The following is a 17785-nucleotide window of genomic DNA, read 5'->3' as shown; positions in this document are numbered from 1 at the left end:
CATTGCCGGGGAGGCATTTAGACGTGCACATAGGTTGTGCCGGTCAAGACGGGTTTGGGTAACAAATCCGGTCTGCACTGTTTCAGCAGTGTATCTGTACTGTTTAGCAGTATATCTAGTATGTCTTGCATATAATTCAGTATTATCTAGTGTCAGTATTATGTCAGTAACTAGTTTTCTATTAGTTATCATCGTTCGTTAACTGTTAAATGTTAAATGTTTTAATACGTTCTACATATTGTGGTGTGAATGATTGTTCATTATTGTGTTTATTGTATTAAGTGTGTTCAAATAATAAGGTCTAAAAATGCCGCTCTTTTCAAAATTAAGACAGATCAAAACCAGAAAAGGGGTACTCGAAGAAGCTGTTCCCATTCCACCTAGGGACACTCCAGGGTACTTTATGTATCATAAGCATGGCCTAGATGCCGTATTATTTCTTGATCTATGGGTGGACTACACCAAGGATTTACCAGAGAGTCAGAGATGGCCCGCAGCGGGGACCTGGGATGCAGATTGCATCATGAGAGTAGAAGAAGAATTATGGAAAAAGAAAGCCAGACAGTCACAGAAAGATGCCATTGAATTATGGCGTAAAGAATCATATAGACGTACAGAAAAAGCACTCAGACAGGAAGAGAAAGGTAGGGAGAATTCGAATAAAACCCGAGAAAATTTATTAATTGAGGAAGGTACCCGAGTAAAAGCAGAACAAGTAGACAGACAACGAAACACTCTTATGAATGGTATGTATCCTCTTCTGGCCGAAGGGTTACCTCAGGCCACCCCGGAAATACCGAAAAACTTGACACCCCCATTGCTCCCGATAAAAGCACATCCCAAAACAGCAAAAGATATTTTCCTTTCTTCCTATTTAGATGATGTAGCTCCTGAATATGCTAATGCTCTGCCACACACACCGCCCATCGTTGGTGCTCAACGCCAAGATCATCCGTCTGTATCACCGCAACAACAAACTCCTACGCACATTCCCACAGGTCCATCTGCTTCTACCGCTTTTCCTACATCTACAGTTTCTATCTTACATCCGACAAATCCTTTCGTGCCTAGCACCTCAGACGGTGCGACAGGAGGTACGACAGAAATTTTTGCCACGCCACCTCGAGGAAATAAATTATCCCTTAGAGATTTAGCATACGAACGTACACCCCAACTAGCAACTTCCGACTTGTTTAAAGAGCATCTAGTGGATTGTAGATATGATCCTGTGCCCGGTAGACGGGACGGTATGCTGCTGTCATCACTACGTATACGACGAGCTTCAAGATATTTAGCGACGCTACCAGGAATGGTGGCACATTTAGACAATATATATCACTTTGTCCAATCAGGGCGAGGCCCTGAAAGTATTGACGAAGCTATGGAATACCAGAAAGTGGATGTACAGAGACAACTGTTACGCTTCTTCATAAACTGTGTGATCAGAAACAGAGATAGGCCTGGGGTAGATCAGGAGGAAATGCAAGTACTTACCAAATGGGGTCAGAATATATCAGAAGGGAAACATGATAAACAGACATGTATAGTAGTTATGTGCCGTAAGATTCGCAAAGAAGTAGAACGAATACATACAGAAAGATTAGAGTCAGATCTACATGAACCAGAGGGAGAGGAGGACGAAATGCCTACAGGACAATTAGAAACGATGGCTTATGTAGGTAAAGGAAGATCTTTTAATAAAACCAGATGCTTTAATGATCCGATACGTCCGATACGTCCAGAATGTAACAGACATTTCCAAGCCCCTATGTTAAATACAAGGTCTCCTGAGCACCTATTCCAAGCCGCTGATAAATTACTCCGAGACCGAAGGGGGTACCATATGCTCGATTCCATGGATGAACAAGAATTGGCCAGGTCAGCAGTACAATGGGCTGACTGTCCCGACAAATACAGTGAAGATGCACTAGCACACACGTTTCTGAATCTTGCCCCAGACGAACAGCATTTAGCTGGTATATACATGATTCAACACCTCCTTATATTATATAAAAGCCAACACTCCGATCCTGGACCCTTACCTGACATATTGACCGAATTACTCACGAATAAATGGAGAGGGTCAGGTACTGATTTAATTAAAGAAATTCTAGAATTTCGAAACCAGTATATAGTTTTCGTATGCCCAGAACATGTTCCAGTTCCCACTATGGGAAGAAAAATGTTTCACATAGATAGACAGAATCCCTTACGCGAAGTACACCCAATAAGAGGTGAAGACAATAACTTTACTCGCGTGTTTGTGTACACGCCTATAACTAAAATTGAATTATTAGAAATGAAGAAAGTAGTACCCAGCCATGACAAGGATCCAGCAGGTTTCCACCGTGAGATAAAGGACATGTTACTCATGGGAGAGTATACCTACCCCGACATTATGAAAATATTAAAAGGATTAATGCCTGCCGGTGTTTACGAGAAACTCAAAGAAAAGGAATGGGAGGTGGGAGACCAAAAGATAGATTGGACAGCATTAGAAAACGAAGAAAAGGCTCGAGCTGCAGGATCAGGGCTTGGGGAAAAGACTACAGCATTACCAGGATTATTAGTGCAGGTACTGCCACGTTTATTAACTACGAAAAAGGAGGACTGGGGTGCAATCTCAGCCTGTAAACAAAAGCAAGATGAAGACACTAGTGATTTTTATTCCCGATTTGAAAAATGTTTTGGTATAAATAGTGGCATAAAAGCAAGTAGTGAGTCATATCCACATCTGTTTGTGACAAAATTAGTTGAAAATTCCCTACCACAAGTTAAGAATAGAGTATTGAAATTTGAGAGTACCTGGCAAGGTAACACCCCGTCACAGATGTTACAGATGTTACAATATCACCACAATAGAATTAGAGAAGAACAAGAACATGAACAAAGACGTATGAAAGACACGAAAATGAAAATGCTTGTGGCTCAGTCAGTTCCAGCTGATGGTCATAAAAAGGGTGATTCCGCAGGTCCGGTGAAAGGGACATGCAACTATTGTAAACAACAAGGTCATTATATACACGATTGTCCAGTTCTGAAACATAATATCGCCACGGGTAGAACCCAGGAAAGACCACGTCCACCTAGACAGGATCAGAACCAACAACAAATCCCTCAGCACGCACAATCTAGGCCAGCTCCGCAACAGGCAGCTCCACAACAGACCGTAGCACCACCACAAGCGCAGCCTATTGCTGCAACACAAGCAACGACACAACAGATGTACCAGTATGCACAAACTGATTATCCCGATTATCAGCGATACACATGAAATAGCCTAGAGAGGGAAGTTGGCTTACCCCTTATCGAGGTTCCTGTAGATCAAGAGGGACCTTATGTACATAGTGAATTATTAGGGGAAGACAGAAAGTTTTTACTTGATACAGGGGCAAGCAGAACAACTATACGACGCAGTGAAGTTCCAGGGGCACCCCTCTCAGGCTCACAGAATATTTCCCTTGGATTCTCAGGAAAGCCTATCATTAATGAAGTAACGCAACCCCTTCCACTTACGGTTGGTCCATTGACACGAACTACAGATTTATTGCTTACTAAATCATGTCCAGAAAACTTGTTAGGTATAAAAACATTGAAAGCTCTAGGAGCCATAATATGTTGTTCTCCGGAAGGAGTACGACTATTTCTACGTGACTTCAAAGGTCACTACGTGTCCAGAGACATGGATCACCGGCTGCAGAATTTACCTACACATTTATGGGCACAAGGCCCGACTGATGTTGGTTGCATGGACATTACACCATATCGAGTCACACTAAAAACAGGAGTAGTACTACCACGAATGCGACAATACAAGTTACCACCAGATGCTGTTGTGGCTTTACTGCAAATCATTGACGAGCTCATTTCACAAGGAGTGGTTGTGGAAACCGACTCCAATGTATGTAATTCCCCGATAATTCCGATTCTTAAAAGAACGGATCCAAAAGCACCACCAGTATATCGATTAGTTATTGATCTGCGCGAATTAAATAAATGTATTGTACCACAATACCCTGTGGTCCCAGATATCTCTTCATTACTAACAGCTATTGACTCAGAAGCAACGTTCTTCACTGTAATTGATCTCAAGAATGCTTTCTTTAGCGTCCCAATAGATCCGGAAAGTCAATATTTGTTCGGATTCAGTTTAAATGGACGAAGTTTTAAATTCACACGCGCTCCTCAAGGATTCACAGAAAGCCCCAGCATCTATAGCCAAGCACTGAAACGAGAACTTGACAGTATCCACATGCCAGTTAACACTGCCTTGCTTCAATATGTCGATGATCTGCTGATCACCGCCCGAAGCGAACCTGAATGTGAAAAAGCGTCACTGACGGTTTTACAATTTCTGGCCGACAAGGGGCACAAGGTGTCCCCTTCTAAGCTGCAATTCTGTGTCCAGCAAGTTGTTTACCTTGGGCACTCGCTGTCCAAGGAGGGAAGACAGCTTACACCCGACCGCATCCAGTTAATTGCTAACATGTCACCACCCAAGACACAAAAGGAGGTGCGGGCTTTTATAGGTCTCACTTCATACTGTAGGCAGTGGATCCCTCAATATGCATTTCTAGCAAAACCACTCATTCAGTTGACAACACAGGAGGCAGCTACATCGACTGTCCTCCCTTGGACTCAAGAACATACACATGCCTTTGAAAGCTTAAAGAAAGCTTTATGCCAAGCACCTGTTTTAGCAACACCATGTTACAGTAAACAGTTTACACTCTTTGTTACAGAACGCGAAGGTACTGCCTTGTCAGTACTCACTCAGGAACAAGCCGGATCACACAAACCATGTGCTTATTTCTCTAGTACATTAGATCCAGTAGCTCAGGCTCTTCCTGCGTGCCTGAAATCAGTGGCAGCAACAGCTTTAGCAATCAGACAAAGCGATGCCATAGTGTTAGGACATCAATTGACAGTACAAGTACCACACGCAGTAGAGGTTCTCTTGAACCGCACACAAACACAACACTTGACTATAGCAAGACTCACCGGTTATGAATTAACATTGTTTCAGCCACACATAGAAATCAGACGTTGTAATACATTAAATCCTGCCACACTTTTGCCAGTAAACGGAACAGATCCATTAGCACATGATTGTATTGAAGTCATTACTATCACGACGAAACCCAGACAAGACTTGACAGATATCCCTTTATCAGATCCGGACCTGACATTGTATGTAGATGGTTCATGTATGAGAACAAGTACAGGAGAGTTAGTGGCCGCTTACGCAGTCACAACAGACACTGAAATCGTTGAAACAAATTGTATTAACACTTTGTCAGCTCAAGCAGCAGAGCTCATCGCTCTGACACAAGCCTGTATTCAAGCCAAAAATAAGAAAGTCAACATATACACAGATTCACGTTATGCATTCGGAGTCGTCCATGACTTCGGCGTACTGTGGCGAGAGAGAGGTTATTTAACTTCCCACGGTGCCCACATCCAACACGGACCCCTCATTCAAGCTCTATTAGACGCGATTCATCTACCTACTGCAATATCGATTATGAAATGCAAAGCTCATACAAAAGTTTCCGACATCATTTCTCAGGGTAACGACCTAGCTGACAGAACAGCTAAACAGACTGCTCAGAACCAGACTCATACAACTGACACGACAAAGACAATAGTTCTGACACCAACACATTGCATGACAGTTAAGGATCCCGCCCTTGATGTAATTGACATACAGACACATGCTACACCAGAAGAAATAAAGAAATGGACTGAATTAGGAGGGATCCAAACGGATCAAGGATGGATGACGAAGGAAAAATCTATATGGTTTCTTCCCGACTCCCTGGTTCAAGTCATCATTAACACAATACATAGTCCAGCGCACCTAGGAGAAAAAGCTATGCTAGACAGTATTCAACACATTTGGTTCAACAAACACTTGCGAGCAGCAGCCAAACAGAAAGTACGTACCTGTATGATATGTTGTCAGTTTAATCCAGGTAAAAGCATTCCCGTAGAGCAGGGTGGATTCCAACCTCCCGATCACGCTTTTGAAGTCCTCCAGATGGATTATATCCAGATGGAACGATGTCGAGGATTCAAATATGTTCTCGTAGTTGTTTGTGCTCTTTCCCGTTGGACAGAAGCCTACCCGGTTTCAGATTACACTGCCCCGACTACTGCCAAACAGTTAGTTCGAGAATTCTTCCCACGGTACGGTTTGCCACGTGTTGTATACTCAGATAACGGCCAGCCATTCTCATCCGAACTAATGAAACACGTTTCACTTCTGTTAGGTTACCAATGGAAATTCCACTGTGTTCGACATCCCGAGGCAGCAGGTCTTGTGGAACGTCATAATCAAACTCTGAAAATCAGATTGTCCAAAATATGTAGGGAAAAAGGTGTCGATTGGATAGTAGCCTTACCAGTTGCGCTCTTTTACATGAGAATGGTAGCACATTCTCGAACAGGGCTATCCCCGTATGAGGTGATCTTCGGTAGACCACCAAATATGTGGGGGACGCCTATACCTCGCAAAATCACTGATGTTGACTGTAATATGCTGACAGATTACCTGGCTTCCTTGATGTCTGCACTACAATCTTGTCGTTCACAGGTAGCTGCAGCTTTTCCCGATAACACTGAGGTGAAGCCCCATGACGTGGTTCCAGGGGATCTGGTTCTTGTGAGGAATTTCGACCGGAAGACCCAGCTGGAGCCCAGGTGGAAGTCGCCCAAACTCGTCTTGCTGACAACAAGGACAGCCGTGAAGGTTGAGGGACGTAAAGGGTGGTTGCACTCGAGTCATATCAAGAAATTTTATGGACTACCGTCCGATGTGAACACTCAGCCCAGCATTCCCTCACAGACAGACTCAAAGCTCCCCTTGGTTGAACAAACAAAAAACGAACTCTATAAACTGAAACTAAGGTCTAGCAAGTCAGACAATTTGATTGTTTAAGTCCTCTCCAAGGTGAATCGGTTGAATTTGTCTCTGACATGTATCCTCTAGACCGTAATAGAGAGACAAATAGACAGATACAGCTTAGAAAACATGCGTACTGTAAATCACTTCGTAGTCATTGCATAGTGACATTATTAATTTTGTTTTTTCTAAGTCTTCTGATCATCATTTCTAGTGTATTGCTACATATGTATTACCCTATTTCTAAGCGTGCTTACAATGTTACTGCTGAACATTCTTTTAGCGAATTACCTCCGCATGAGTTGTCCTATAGATTTGCGCTGCGCAACAACACTTTTATTAGTATGTTACATCATTCCCATCAGACCAGCAATGCTACCAATTGTTGGATATGTGGCCGACTCCCTCCCTATCAGAACTATAAGGGAGTTTTGCCCCTCTTTCCGTATCCGTTCACACACAATGGCTCCTGTGGAGCATGGTTTAGTTTGATCAATTCCCTAGATTCAAATTCAGTAGTTTATCAAGACAACTGGGTATGGGGAAACCTGAACCTAGTTTTGCTTAAAGTCTGCTATCCTAACAAGGAGGGACTTCCCAAAAGAACAGGAACTGATCTAGAAAATGAAGTATATGGATTAGGTAACTTTACACTTAACCTCATGATTCTGAATGTTGAATCTGAAGCTACACCAATCTTGCCCGCTATGTCAGTATTTCCAGTTAAAGGTGAATTATGTGTAAGAAAGAATGGTTCCATACACATGGGCCATAGTAAATGCACCACTGTAATAAAATTCAGTGATCAAGGCAAGTCTACATTTAGAGCTTCCCATCATTCCTACTTCATATGTGGCCAGACCGCATATATACGTTTGCCTCTAGATTGGGATGGTACCTGTTACATAGCATTCCTTCTGCCACCTGTTTTCCTAGCCCCTCCTGACTATCACAGAAATACCCATTTAGTACACAATAGACAGCAGAGAGATCTCCCGATTGTCGATTACACTGAAACGGCATGGGAGCAATACACAGATTTCAATAAAGGTTTCTTTCCCTATATAGGTACAGTCACTAATAGTAAGCTGATACGTAGATTAACTAGAACCCTTGAAGCAGTAGTGAACGAGACTACTTCCGCCTTAGGCAATTTAACAGAAGAGCAGTCTGCTATGCGGATTGTTGTGCTTCAAAATCGTCTTGTCCTTGACGTCATTCTGGCCGATAGGGGCGGAGCTTGTAGGGTCATCGGATCAAGTTGCTGTGTTTTCATACCAGAAAATTCGCCGTCAGTATATAAAGCCATAACTCGCCTTCATAAGATTATAAGCCAGATACACCAGAGTCCAGGCACCTGGACTTGGTCCGGTTGGTTCTGGAGCGTGTTGTCAGCCTGGGGATGGAGGATCCTATCCTTCCTAGGTATTGGCTTTCTCATACTATTCAGTTGCTGCTTATGTCTACAATGTGGGCCAGCGATTTGTGGTCTGTGTGCCACATCGTGTATCCCGCATCCAAGTTTTCGTTCAAGATCCCGGAAGAAGAAAGAAGAACAAATGATGCTATATGAACAGATCGATGGATTGATGAAGATCGATATCTCCTGAGGGTCCGTAGGGGACAAGGAGGGAATGAGGAAATATGAATTTTGTGATCAGTTATGTCCCCTATCGTAGACCCCAACGGCTCCATGTGCATGCTACAAGTACATGTATGTTCCCTCCAGTTCCAGTTATGAAGACGCAAATACATGTGCGTCCACCGTCAACATGTCCTCTTTCAGATCCGCCATGAATGGGTCAGATATTCCATTCCTAAGTATGAAAGGCCACCGACTTTATGTGGTTCACTTTCCACATTTTACAGATTCAGGCGAGTAGGCCCTGAATTCTGCCATCAAGCCTTTTCCTGCCTTCTGCCTCTGAAAGCTCCAGTCCGAGCCCGCATCTGTACCCATGAACTTTGTCCTACTCCCTGCGCGGCTAACGGTGCCTGATCCAGCCTGTTGCCTGCCAAAAACTGTATTTCACCTTCAAGATTATCTGCTCCGCTCCTCATCCGATGCATTCCTGTCTAGTAGTTTAGGTAAACATTCTTCCAGCTACCGAGCAAAGGGCCAGGCCTCACTGTCCTCATGCGAGTAATTCATAGCCCCTGTTACCATGGAAGATTCCTGCCCCCTCGCATCTCATGTAGACACTTAGACGCTTGTACACGCACTAACAGTCAGTATAGAATAGATTCCGCCCGAGAGACTTTTCCTTTTGGATAATACAGTTCTTTAAACATAAGATATTAGATATGATTTGGGATTAGGTTGACATGACCCCTCAGACTTCTGTCTCCACATGTAGAGCTAAATGTCAAGTCCCCTTCACCCTCTAGTTGCACGTCAATCACACGTCATATGGCTGCGCGCGCATCTCTGCCAAATATTTTCTGCTGACATTGCAGGATTCTCTTATGGATCCACCCACTTGTGACATCATGTTTAATGACGTATCTAGTTACGCCTATATGTACGCCTTTTTCCATTACGTATGTGTATCATTATCTGTATTATCAGCTGTTACGCCTCCTGCATCTGTCTTAATGTAATACTTTTCATATAAATATCATTACTTGTCAATAATGTATTGCCTTCCCTTCCTGAACCTTCGTGGTGATGGAATTTGAAGCCTACGGTTCGAACCGTAATTCCTTTGTAGAGGAATAAAGCCTTTCAGAACCTCTAATACCACGGATTCTGCCTCTTATTTTTACTGAGTTATTCTTACTAGACTTTACCGCATAAAAAATAGTACCGGTAATGAAATATTTACCACAATACTTTGCCTTGTGTTTTTAGTGCATTGGGTTTTATGTCACAGTGAATGCTGCCTTTACACGGAATCTGAAGTTTAATATTATGTGCCACATGTGGATGAGTCGCAGAAATCTATCAGTGGAGACATTTTAAGGGAGATGCAGACATAAGGATACCTGTCTTGTTCTTACAGCCTTAGATGTGACTGATAAGAAATGCTCATACCAGACACTGGTAGATCATCACTGAAAGGAACTAAAAAAGAAGCTTCATCAATGGCGGCAGCCAGAATGATCACCGGTATCAAGAAATTTGACCACATTTCTCCTGCACTCAGGGAACTTAAGTGGCCTCCGGTCGAAATGCGGATTAGCTTCAGAACAGCCTGCCTCACTCATAAAGCACTACAGACCGGCAAACCCGATTATCTGGCAAAAAAACTCAAAAAAGCCAGTCAGGCTAGGAATCTCAGAAGCTCAAACTCCCTTCTACTCATCCCACCAAAAACTCGAAAACAAAAAACTGCAGATCGGTCCTTCGCCGGTAGCGCTCCAAAAATCTGGAACTCTATTCCCCCCCACATCAGAACGATTCCCTCCTTTGCAAAATTCAAAAGCCAACTCAAAATCTTGTTCCTCAACCGCTCCCTAGGGAGTGGATAGGATCAATCGGAGCAGCCAGCAGACACTGCGCTCTGCTCCAACGCCAAGGCTCCGAAGGACTACAAAAACTTAGTCTGTCTTGCACTGTTATTGTGTCACTCTACTGTTTTGTGTTGTTGAATCTATGCAATGTTTCCTGCTGTAAAGCGCTCCGATACCCTAGGGTCAGGCCAGCGCTATAAAAAACTTCTTAAATAAATAAATAAATGTCTTGGGTGGATGTAAAGTTCATTTTTGGTGGTTGGATTTTTCGCGTTGTTTTTTAGAGCATGTTCTAAAATTATCAGCCATCAAGGCTTGAACCCAGAGTTGTCTCTCTGGGCACACACAGGGAAGCATTAAGAAACCAAGTCACAGGCCAGATGTAGCACAGCCTAATGTATGGATTAGAGCATTCTGCTGAGAAACTTTGAGCCATTTACTAGATCATGTAACCAGTGCTGAAGTAAAAGATGCAATACCTATAGTTTTGGAAAGATAGGTGAGTGCACCAGAACCACTCAACAAAGGACAACATTGGAAAAGTGCATCACACTAATTTAATGTTAATGCTATAATATGTAACTGTTATAAAAACTGTTTGATTTCCTGTCCATTTACTTACTGGTACTCTTCTTTATCGGTAGTCTTAAAGTATTTGTCACAGTCACTACTTTTGCAGGGTGGGTGCAACTTTGTTTATTTTCTGTTTCTTCTGATGTCGAGGACGGATAGACATAGAGATAATATCACAGCCTATGGTGCCAGGGCATTCTGTGTCGCATGCTGTTTCTTACTTTAATTGCTTTCCCTGTAAACAAAAGAATACATCTCTCTGGCTCAAGATAGGCTTTAAAGTATTCCAAAAACATTTGAAAATACGCCTCTTTTGCCAAGCATTTGCTCTTGTTCTAGATTAAGACTTCTGTACGCCCCCCTTCTTCGACCCCTTCCCGAACCCACATTGTCCCCCGTTCATTTTACAACCTCATGGAAGTACTTGCCTTGCTGTGTTAGCGGCTAAACAAAAGTAGCACAATGCAAATGAATAAATACAATATTACTATTTGCAAATACAGCCCAGACTGGGCCTTGAGTTTTATTGAATACTGGTGTAAAATAGAAGGTTAGTTCCAACCCTCCCACCTTCTGGCTTGAGTTGTGACCGCACACTTAGCTGCCTGCCTTTGGAGAGTCAAGAGTACTGAGGGAGTATCTGGGTACCCAATCAGAGCGTAATAATACTGCGGCCTTGGAGCAGCATTCGTAAACAACAGCAAACACACTGGAAACTGTCCAGTCACCACAAATGTACACGGACCCAGGAAAAAAAGCTAACATTATGCATACTGCCTCTGCAGGGAGAAGTTTGCTTGCATGTTGGTTGCCCGTGAGTGAGTGATTGTTTTCAGTAGCTACATGGGGTGCCGCTTCCTACTTTCTAGCACTCCACTGGACATCCGTGTTGTCCCCTGCCTCAATGTGCGTGCGTTGCCTTCCTAAAGGTTCGTGCTTTTGGTTTTGGTTCATTAGGGGTACCGGTGCATATAACGATGTTCACTGCCTTCCAAAAGCATGCTGTATGCTTGCCTACAGGGTGCTAGCTGCTTGTGGCCTGAAGTCCTGCATGTGGGTGTATCTCCGTGTTGGAAATCATTTGACTGCTGGTTGGTGCAGCCACCTTGCATCAGGTGGTGGCTTACGCCTGCTCGATGGTACTATACTCTGCTTCCAAGAGAAGTGCCGTTAGACTACCTCCTGCATTCTCCGGGCTTTATCTATAGAATGTTTCATTTATCAAGTTGGTACAACTTCTCTCTCACCTCCATATTGTCGCTCAAAGAGTTGGCCAATCAGCCTCAAGGCATCGTCCCATCAATAATGAACCATCAAGCAACACAAGCACTTCCACCTTCCTCATCTCCTATGACGCTGACAACTGTGTTTTGCCAACAAAAGAGAAAACGGACGTCGATGCTTGAACTCGTACATCAGTAGTGCCAACCTAGCGACCATGTTGATATAACAGCGAAAAACACCTGTGCGGCCAAAGGTTTGGTTTGGAAGTTTAGTTCGGGCATATGTTTTCACACTGTTCACATCTGTTAATGCATACTTATTGCCCGTACAATCAAACATTTTAGAAATCCCTATTCTCAGCAGTTTTGGAAAGTTCATCTCAATCTCTACACTACCAAATTGCTCTCTTACAAGCTTTTTTCACCTAAATGAAATGTCCACTCTAACTGGTTTACATTAAAACAGTCCTTGGTCTTATTTTTGCAGTTTTATATAGCGCGGACATGGCCCGAAGGCATTAGCGCTTTACAACAGTTGCTGGATACATGGGTTACAGCGAGCTCCAGTTACAGTCAGGGCCTGTGTTGTGTAATATTTGGTATCCCCTGAGGATTGTGTACCCTCTGGCTTCGGCAGACTCTGCAGGTCTTGCTTATTGGACAGCTTGGACGGGCCCACAGCAGCCCTGCCCACCTCCAGAGAGGTGAGCCTGGGCTTTAGCAGGCAGAAGCAGGAGCGCACCGAGCAGAGCAGCGGTCAGTAATGCACACATGTCTCCGCTTAGCACTTACTGGGACATCCAAAAAGGGTGTCAATAAATAACTTAACTGTTTCATTTGTTTATTCTGCCGCAACCTCTGACTATTTGAACAGACAGCCTCAAGATAGTCACTAAATGTAAAATAAAGGAGAACAAGCATTTGCCACTGCAACAGGACTTGCATTTACACAAGACCTATTGCATTGCAAACGGGAGTCGTCACGGACAACGGGAGGGATGGGGGAAGACACAGACAATGGGAGTGCAGGCGGGGGGAGAAGGGGCGAAGGCACGGACAATGGGAGTGCGAGCGGGGGGAGAAGGGGATCAGATGGCACGGACAACAGGAGTGCAGGGGGACAGGGTGAGAAGGCAAGGACAACGGGAGGGAAGGGGGAGTAGAGAAGACAGTAGGAGAACCTCATTAAAGAAAATAGTACTCACAGTCTAAATAACACGTACAGTGTAACACTCAAAGTAAAGGGGCCAGCAGCCATGGGAAGATACAAATGACGACATGGCCGAAATAAGGAGGGGATAACAAGCCTATAAACAAATCCGAAGGCAGCATTTAGGAAGGACAAAGACACAAGCCAATGAAAAATATGGGTGGGGGAGTGGGCGGGGCTTCATTCACATACTAAACTACAGCAGATCTTCACCAGAGCAGTGCTTGAGCTCTGATACCAGGCTCGACCTTAAAAGGGTGCCTGATGAATTGCTGGCTTTTTGCAACTGCGTATTCAGTAATCGTGAGAAACAGGAAGCTGAGACTTTTCTCTTAAGTAGGTAGGCCTTGGGCATCATAAGTAGCAATAAAGTGGATACTTTTGTGGTTAATGCACTTGCTAGAAAGATCTGCGTACATTCTAATCAAAGGTTCAACTCACCATACATCGGCATAGAGGATCATTGTGTCCGCTGGAAAGCACAGCAAGCAAAATGTAAATCACAGATTTGTATTTTTTATGTAGGTAGCTCAGTTGACTACTTTTTTTTTTGCATAGAGCCTTATGTTTTCTTCAGGTTAAAAACATCCATGTTATATAGCTTAGTGAGTTATGACCTCGCAGCAACGACCTGCATATAAACAACAAGGCTTAAATTTAGATCCTGGCTGTTTTTTTCTCAATCTTTTCTTGTTTTAAGGTTGCCAACAAAGGATTACTTTGGGTAGTAATAAATACGTATTAGTAAGTGTTATGCAAATGGTTCTAAGTGGAATAACTAATGGACAGCTACATCGAACATTCTAACAATGCATGCAGATTTCTTGCATAAAACCTTGGCAAGGTCAAAGACCTATCTCTGCCCTTAGTTATGCCTTTAGCGCCGCCCTTGCGCTCACCCTAAACTCCACCCCAGCCCACAGCTGCTTGTGGTGAGTACCTGCGCCTACTTGTTCCGTTTAGAGCACCGCCTCCAACAGTAGTGCCTTCTGCTTTACTAGCACATTAATCGATCCATTGCCATTGCCGACTCAGAGTTAAAAATGTAAAATACCCAGATACAGTGATTGATGAGGCCCGTTTCACTTTTTTATTTAGCTGATTAAATGTATTTATTATTAGTGTGGGTTTTATGACCTTTTTCGAAAGTGCGTGGGAATGAGACACGCAATGGTTCTCTAATTTTCCAGTGCACAAAGCAACCTATAGAGGATATTACAAGTGCAGTTCAAATCTCCTGACTGAAAAATACTAACTGAGGGTTTGATTATGAAGCAAACAAAAGCATCCAACATGGGTACTGGACCCGAGACCTGGGTACTTATATGCTAAAAACATACAATTTGCAATTTCGATTCAACATTAGCTTCCTCCTTTTTTTCTAAAATACTGCTTTCTAAATTGCAAGCCTCCTGACTTTAGGTCAGGTGGTAATTAAAAATGTTCTTACTTCTGGAGGAAGTGATAAAGCTAGCGGAGAATCCAGTTGTGAAATTGACTAATACTTGGAATAGGTGCATGACTGCGTTAAAATGGGAGGGCCTTTCAATGCACTACAGCAGTAGTACCCTTTGATGTCCATTTGTCATATAAACCGAGGGTGAGTAGAGTCATGCTTAAAAAGTTTAGGGCCTAGTAATGAGACCGGAAGGAGTGAGAATACACAGGCCTACCAGGAAGAGGAGGTGTGAGAGGTAGAGTTGCAGCACCTAGCAGCATGAGAAGATGTGGGAGATAGGGACTGAAATTGTGAAAACCTGATGGATTATAATTTGCTCTGCGGGACTCGTATTGTGGTTCCTGGTTTCTGTTACACTAGAGGTAGTAGAAAGGAGCAGGAATCTACCTGGAGGGTTTATGCTATAGTTAGTACAGTGAAGGGAAGTGTGGAACTAAAACATAGAGGTAGCTACACTGCACCAGCCTACCAAGGGAGGCAGTGGGTGAGGTGTGCATGTCCCTTTAAAAAGGGAGGGTAATCAGAAAATTGGCGTTAATCCGTATGGCATTATGAGCTAGGCAGAGATGGGTTGTATGTTGGGACAACGAGTTCCTCAACAAAGACTCCCTATACCATGTGGTCTGTACTATGACCACGTCTCAATAACGATTTGTTTTTAGCATGCATCTTTTACCACGCATTTTCGTGATAAAGGAATGCATGGTAAACCACCCCCTAAAATCTATTCGAAACCCCTCCCACTCCCTAAAATCTACCCCTTCTCCCCCACCTCCCACCCCCTAAAATCATACACGAGCCCCCAACCTCCTAATAACTAACACTAACCCCTCCTACCCCCTAAAAACTAACACTAACTCCTCCCACCCCTAAAATCTAACTCAAACCCCTCCCACCCCCTAGAAACTAGAAAAAATCAAGAATCCCCCAACTCCTAAAAATGAATACAAAACTCCACACTTCCTTAAAACTAACTCCAACCCGTCTCACCCCTAAAAACATACACAAACCCCCAACCCCTAAAAACAAATACGACCTCCCCACCCCCTTAAAAGTAACTGAAACTTCCACACCCCCTAAAAACTAACACAAACCCCTCCCATCCCCTAAAAACGATAACAACCTCCCCAAACCCCTAAACACTAATGCAAACCCCACACCCCATAAAAATGAACACAAATCCCCCTACCCCTTGAAATCTACCCCAAACTCCTTCCACCCCCTAAAAAATTTGGTCAAAATTTAGGTGGCATGGTATGCATACTAATGATGGACGGGGATGAGGCCTGAGTAATTACCAGTGAATGAGAATAATTCAAGCATTCCGTCCATCACTTTTTGTATACTCTAGTGTGGGACGGGTAAGCTCAGGCATGGCTCATGAGCCCGATCTAAAGTGAAACTGGTCCAACGGTGCTTGTGTTCCAATCCAGGGAGGACCTGGTCTGGGAGTTCGGGCTGGACTGTTCCCATTGAGCAGGGTCAAGACTGATTTGCATATGGCTAGGTCCAGACTGAGGTGGCATGTGTAGATCTACTCCTAAATGTAGTTGTAATTCTCCACTTTTTTGTGTCATTCACCTTTTGCTGGTGGAAATCTACACCTAAGTGTAGAATACATGTCCCAACCACTTCCAACCACTTCTAACGAGGAGGCGGAATCTACTATGAATTAATTGACAATTGTAAACTAATAAGTAATTTTCACCCGTTGGTGCAGATCTCCGCCACTGGGGTGGAGATATCATTATGAAAAACTACAGGAAAATGGAATACATTGTTTTCCTTTAAAAATATATTCAGGTATATTTTGTTGTAAAATGTCAATAGAAAATAATTTCAAATAGAGAATATCAAGTTGAAACAAACAAAATAGAAAGTTACAGTAACACCTCAAATTAAATGTGTCATCAATTCTGACATAATTTAAATACATTAATTTCATTTATAAATATAATTTTAAATAATTCAAATAATAAAATCACACACTCTCACTAACATTTTTTTTAAAATGTCATTTGTAGTAAACTTAGTTAAAGGTTATTTATTTAATTAATGTAAATACTTTTTACACTTTTTAAAATAAGTTAGAAGTTTATTTCTTATAATTGATACTAAATTAAAACAACTAAAAATACAATTAATCAAAACTTATGCTTATTTTTCATATATATTTAATTCAAATCAAGAACTAATCTAATATTCATTCCTTTAGGGTGTTTAAATTCCCTCCCTCTGTTGTGTCTCATTACCATTTGTTGTCCATGTGTGATCCTTGTCTTACTTTAGTGCTGAGCTGGAGTACATTTAAGCCTGTTTTGATACCATTAGGGCTGTAGTAACTTTAGAAGTGTAATATGTGTATTACAAATGTCTCACTCTTTTTTGGATGTGAGTTTTATATTAGGATGTCCCTTCCACACTCCTCCCTCAATTTCCCGTAACCGCTACCCATTATTTAGTAGTTATTCTCTATTTTCCCACAACTACCCCTGGTATCCTATATTTGCCTCGATCGGGACGGAGATATTCTCACTGACAAGATATTTTTAGGAGAGGTGGAGCACTTGCACTTTGCAGTAAGAAGTAGCAGTAGTGGAGTGCTACTTTATATAATACAAAATGCAGTTTTGTAGTCTATAATGGCCCAATGCATTGTCATGCGTGTCTCCTACTACCATTGCTTTAGTATTGAGAATCAGTCTAATAATCCTGAGCTAGCTATCAGAAGCAGAAATTAAAAGCTAGTGTAAAGTCTCCTTGCTGGAGCAAGAAGAAGAAATGGGATCCAATAGACACTGGACACAGTTCAATGACCTGGACTTTGAGACGTCTTGGCCCTACTCTCCCATACCAATCTGCAGATGCAAGAGAAAATGGACAATGTGGCAGCCACATCAGCACAACTTGGCTTCAACATCTACAGGAGAAAAAACAAGATTCTGAAGGCTTATACAGCCAGC

At 42.8% G+C, this 17785-nt stretch overlaps 1 long non-coding RNA gene across 1 annotated transcript in view; it reads right to left on the bottom strand.

Moving 5' to 3' along the window:
- LOC146865730 (uncharacterized) overlaps positions 1-12241 on the bottom strand; it is a 108565-nt gene extending 96324 nt beyond the window's left edge. Inside the window, exon 1 of the long non-coding RNA XR_014976688.1 lies at positions 12178-12241. This is a non-coding gene — a long non-coding RNA (uncharacterized LOC146865730). The remainder of the gene's footprint in view (positions 1-12177) is intronic.
- Between the last annotated feature and the right edge of the window lie 5544 nt (positions 12242-17785).

Source organism: Triturus cristatus, chromosome 2_1 (assembly GCF_964204655.1).
Source record: "Triturus cristatus chromosome 2_1, aTriCri1.1, whole genome shotgun sequence".
In the NCBI taxonomy this organism is placed as follows: Eukaryota; Metazoa; Chordata; class Amphibia; order Caudata; family Salamandridae; genus Triturus; species Triturus cristatus.
Note: the sequence above shows the minus strand (reverse complement) of the source record. Positions and strands in the feature narration are given on the sequence as shown.